We start from the raw sequence: 6,259 nt of genomic DNA on the forward strand, positions 1-6,259 counted from the left end.
TGACATTGCTATGTTTCCGTGAATGGCTAGTCCCCAGAGGGAGGCGAAAGTGTGTGGTGTGTCTCACACACACAGTCTTTGTGTATGAGAGTGAAGAGGAGGGTGGATGAGGCATGGGAGATCTTAGACTTGGGGGACATGAAGAGACTTTATAGAAGTGACAATCTAAAGAAAATCTGGTAAGAAGTTATCAAAACAATCAGAGAAAGAGAGGGGGGGGGGGGGGTGAATGCAAAGAGACACAGAGAGAACATACATGTAATTAATGACATTAATTTACTGTCAAAGTGAAACGATCTCACAACACCTGCAAGGGAAACAAAAAGAAATCGCCAGTAGTTTCTGTAAAGGTATGGTATTCTGAAAAAAAAACCTGCTAAGAAATTTTCATTTCATGCTAATATGATTCAACAAGTCCATCTTGTATTTTAAGTTGAAGAAGGGGCAGCATTTATGAAGGGCAGTGTTGTAGTGCCTTCATGCTCGGCCTTGGCCTTAAGGCGCCGTAAGGCCTATTTTTTCAAAGCCTTGGCCTTGAACATTCAAGCCTTGGCCTTGAGAGGGCCTTGGCCTTGGCCTTGAGGATTTTGAGCCTTGAAATTTCAAGGCATTTTCAAGGCATTTTGTATTTTGTACTTTCATTTGTTTTATAAAAGTAATTATAAATGTTTCAATTGTTCTGTATATCTAATGACACTAAATACTACCAGTCAGCAGAAGCAGTAAGTGTACTTAGCAGTGCCATCAATTGCAATTATCATCACATAATTATGTAACAAAGAGAAGTGATGAAAATTAATATTTTTATTGGTAATATGATGTAATCATGACTAATAAGGATAATGACAATATCAATAATAATGATAATAATTATGATTAGGATTATAGTCAGTGGCGTAACTACAGGGGGGGCACGTGCCCCCCCCCCCCCATCAGCTGACTAAAAAAAGGAGGAAAAGAGGGAGAAAGGGAGAGAAACGTAGTGGGAAAGAAGATATTAATGTTCATTATGTTATAATTATGTTATGTTACATTACATAAGAAACATTTTTTTTCATATAAATGAAACATAATTGGCTCAGGGCATATATGTCTTCATTGTTCCTGGTTCTCCCATTGTCTTTTTACCGAGATATATAATCCTGTTATACTAAAACCTCCCGTTTTCAAGTCAATATACACCAAACTACCAAATATATTTCCTCGCACTTCAAGTTATTCTTTTACATGTACAATAGTATGCTTCTTTTTCATGAATACTTTAAGTGATTGTCCCATTTTAAGGTCTTAATATAAAACATTTCCTGTCCGTGCTTACATTCGCAGTAGTGGATTGGTGAAAGATGTCTGCTCTCCATCAATTCCTAGAATGAGTCCTTAAAATGTCCCTTTTTCTGTTTTCTGATCTAAATATCAAAAATTTTCAGCTCGCGCTTCGCGCTCGCATCATTTGGTTAGTGAACTACGTAAGGTCTTCTTGAATTCCTACAAACAAGCCTTAAAATGCCCCTCTTCAGGTCCGAATTTCCTAAATTTTCAGCTTGCGCTTCGCGCTCGCAAGATTTGATTAGTGAGATGGGTATGTTAATCATGATTACAAGTGCTTTATGTGCATGTTATGTGCATGTAATTCTAACAAAATCAGCAAGCGTTTATTGGCACTCCCATTAAATGTATAATCTTAATAGATAAAAGATTCCTAAAATATAATCCTTAAAATCTTCCTGTTTGGGGTCAATATTTACAAAAATTTCAGTTCGTGCTTCGCGCTCGCATTATTTAGCGAGACAGGTACGTATCATGATTACAAAAGATTGATTGTAATGTCCCTTTTTAGGTTTGAATATCAAAAATTTTAAGCTCGCGCTTCGCGCTCGCATTAATTGACTAGTGAGATACATGTCCGTTTATTGGCACTGTCCTTATAAAAATATCTCTATTAGGTCAGTATACCTGGCAACTGGGCGCGCTTCGCGAGCTCACTAGGCAGTTCCAAGTTTTTGCTGGTGTCCCCCAATGCCGTGACCCACGGTACGCCACTGATTATAGTGATTTTATGACAGGAATAATTCTGACAGATCTGACTGCAATTTTGAGAACAATTTTCATACTTAAAAAAAAGCTCACTCTAAAGAATGATAACAAGGTTGATTTCTATTCCATTAGGTTTTCCTTGTATTATTTTCTTTGACCAACAAGAATGTTTTAAGTCTTAATGATATTCTGAAAAGATTCGGTAAACTTGAACACAAACTTCAATTTCGTCATTTCCAAATGGGCTATGGCATCAATGGCATGATGAGCCAAAAGTTTTTGAGGGACCAAGCATGGCATACAGAGCAAAATTTTAGGTTTCAAAATCAACAAATTTTTGGATTGTGCTTGCATAAATTATTGTTAAGTAAGGTTCGCATTCAATTTACACAAAAAAAATGCCTAGAATGTCTAGTTTTTAGGTCGGAATATTACAAATTTTTGAGCTCGCGCTTTGCGCTCGCATTTTATTAGTGAGTTATGTATCCTATTTATGAGTCACCAAATGCAGTCCAGAACAGCTTCCTTTTGTGGTCAGTAAAAATTTCAGCTCGTGTTTTGTGCTCGCGTTAATTTGTTTAGTAAGATGCACACCTTTTTCATGATTACAAAAACAGCTCGAAATATTTAAATTTCATTTCTTATTACATCTTATTACAACATCTCGCAAGGATGCCCTTTTAACAGTGATTAGCACCATAATTGACCCAAAATCGAGTTTTACAACTTCAAAATTGATTTTTTTTTCAAAACCACTTGCTCGCTATGCTTTCTATAGCGGGAAATTAAAGCCTAAATCAAAATATCTGTCTTATCAATTAGAAATCACTTAAAAAAGCTTTGCTGAACTGCACCAAAATTCTCATTTTGACTTTGTAAGTGCATTTTTGGCTTTGACCCCCCCCCCAAAAAAAAAAAACACATTCTGCCTCCCCTGTACCAGGTAGAGGAGAAAGACATATGTTGAGAATGGGCATGCGAGGATCAGATCACCTTGGTAACAATAATTATTGCAATGTGAATCGCCTAGAACAATAATTCAATGTTTTTATGTCTAAATCTATACATCATGAAATTATTTTCGTTTTAAATGTACAAGGGTCAAAAATTTTGCTCGCTCACACCTTTCATACATTTGGTCCTGTGTGTCATGTATATGCCGCCTAAGCATTGTTGTCTATTTTTTTTCCATATATTGTACAATTGAAATGCCTTGGCCTTGGCCTTGGCCTTGAGGTTTTCAGGCCTTGGCCTTGGCCTCGAGTTTCCATGCCTTGGCCTCAGCCTTGGTTATTGAAGCCTTGGCCTGGGTATTAAAGCCTTGGCCTTGGCCTTGGCCTTGGAGGTTTGAGCCTTGACTACAACACTGAGAAGGGTTAAGACATCTGTATTGGCCATGTAATTCTTCCTTTTGGAAAAATTTCTTCTTGATTTTTTTTTCTTCATTTCTTGCTATCTTCCTTCCTACTCTTTTTAAATAAATTTTCTTCCTTTCTATTTTCTCTTTCTTTATCATGCTTTTAATTTTTTTTAATCTCTTCTTTCTGTATTTCTCTATTTTTCCTTCATTCCTTTTGTCTCTTTCATACATTTGTCCCCTTTCCCATCCTACCTTCTTTCTTGCTGTCTTGCTTAATTGCTTCTTCCCCCTCTCCATTTTCCTTTCGGTTTTTTTCTTCATTTCTTTCTTCCCACCCTCATTCTTTCTTGCTCCTTTCCCCTTTTCTTCATTCCTGCATTCATTCTTATATATCCCATTTTGCTTTCTTTATTTCGCTTTTGCTCTTTCTTTTTCTTCATTCTTTCATCACTTGAGGTTTCCCGAGTCAAGCCTTTTCTTCACCTTTCTTTCTCTTCAGTCTGATTAGCTTTCATTCACCCTTCCTATCTTCTTCTCATCCCTCCTTTCTTTCCTGCTTTCCCCTTTCTTTCCTTCATTCCCTTCTGTTTTCTTTCTTCATTTCTTTCTTTCTTCCTCCTTTCTTCATTCATTCATTTCTTTCTTTCTTTCTTTCTTCCTTTCTTTCATTCTTTCTTTCTTCACTTTATTTTCTTGTTGTATTTACATCCAACTAGCAATTTTTTGGCTGCCGTCGCGTTGTGGGCAGGGGCGGTGGAACGTATTTTCGTTATGGGGTGGGACAAAGGCAAAAGGGGCACTTATATATTATTTTTACCATGAGATTATTATCTGCGTGAAGTAGTTGAGTGTTTTGTAGTAATTAAGTTGGACGAAGCCTTATAGAAGTGATTTCTGATTGACAAGATATATTTTACTTTTACTTTTTTCCGTGAGAGAACTGAGCAAGCGAGAAATTTTTAATCTAAGGTAGTAAAACTTGTGAATCACGAGCACTGTTGGGCATTAATTTTTCATGTAATAAGACATGAAAATCAAACATTCCGAGCAGTTTTTGTAATCATGAAAATGATGTGTATTTAACTAAAGAATTAACGTGAGCGCGGAGCGCGAGCTGAAATTTTTAATCTACTGACCAGAAAAGGAACCTGCTAATACTGCATTTAGTAGGATACACATCTTACCAATCGAATCATGCGGGCCTGATGCGCGAGCTAAACATTTGTGATATTTCAACCTGAGAACTGGACATTCTAAGTATTTTTTTTTTACCAGGAACAGAATGAGTACCTTACTAAACAATCATTGATGCGAGCGCAAAACGCGAGCCAAAAAATTTGAGACATTCCAACCTGAAAATGGGACATTCGAATCATTTTTATAACCAGGAACTGAGTAGGCTTACTATAGCTACTAAACAAATATTATTGATGCGAGCGCAAAGCGGGAGCCCAAAAAAATATGATTTTCTAGATTAAAATGCATTATCTTTTACTTCAATAGGGTATTTCAGTTTGAAAATAAGCACACTTCACTTTGAAACTAGAGGGCATTTAAAAAAAGGATTTTTTTCCCTACGGAAATTTTTGCCCCCCTCCCCAGTATCTTATGTCGGAGAATATAGTTCGATTTATATTTCTAACATTTCTCCTATACGGCGGCCGTACTGCGCCGAGTGAAAAACAGTCGTGTTATTCATTTTTATTCAAACCACCGATGTGTAGCTGGTACAAAAAAAAATGTTAAAACGCTTTTCGACTCGCCGTATAGGGGAAGGCGGGGTAAGTTGAGCATAGGGGCAAGTTGAGCCACTCAGCCACCAGCCCCAGGCCAATAATGAATGAGTCAGACATTGTGGTGGTATCATGTATTGATGACCCAAAGCATAACCCCTAACCCCACCACATTGTTTCAACTTTGAAACAAAAAGTAGTTTTTTAGAGGGAAAAACATGAATTTCAGCCAAAAAAGTAAAAAAGAGTGTGAAATAGATAAGTGCTTTATAAACACACACGTCTTTAAATATAATAAAGACATGAGAACAACATTATTAGTCCAGGTATGGATCTTCATTCTTGTCATAGTCTTTTATATGATGGATGCATAATAAATGCGTGCATGGATACAAAATTATCACACTAAGTTCAGACTGGGGTAAGTTGAGCCAAACAGCATGGGGCAAGTTGAGCCATGGTAATTCCTATGGTAATGTATCTTAAAAAACAAACAAACCGTAAAAATCGATTGAAATGCTGGCTGAAAGGAGCAAATGTACATGACTGCTCTTTTCCTTTTAAAGGATGTTAGTATTTATAGAGAATTAGCAAGTGAAAAGTCTTTAAACAAAAAAAATGACATGCTGGTTCTCCCCTCATACATTTTTTACATAGTTTTTGTGGCTCAACTTACCCCAGAAGGTGGCTCAAACTTATCCCATATATGGGGCAAGTTGAGCGAGCCATTTGACATCGTTTTTTTCAAAGGTCACGATGACTTTCAGTGTGGGGATAGAAAGTTATATATAGGTGGAAAATATTTCAGAAGAATTAAATTTCAAGGCAAGGTACTTATTTCGACAAGATTATTAATCATATCAATTCTAACATGCAAAAAGCAAAAACTGTCACAACTTACCCCGCCTTCCCCTACGGCCGCCGTGTGAGTGAGTGCGCGACTTTGGGTGGGGCGAAATCCGCAAGTTTTCAAATAGCTGAGGGGGTAGAAGAAAAATCAAGATAGAAATAAGAGTATCAATAAAGATTTCTGGGTCAAATAGCTGTGGATCGAAAAGGCCTACTATAATATTTTCATCGTGAAAAATAAGGAAGTACGGGTTGGTCTCAGTTGTCCCCATCACCAATTTCA

This window comes from Lytechinus variegatus, chromosome 7 (genome assembly GCF_018143015.1).
Source record: "Lytechinus variegatus isolate NC3 chromosome 7, Lvar_3.0, whole genome shotgun sequence".
In the NCBI taxonomy this organism is placed as follows: Eukaryota; Metazoa; Echinodermata; class Echinoidea; order Temnopleuroida; family Toxopneustidae; genus Lytechinus; species Lytechinus variegatus.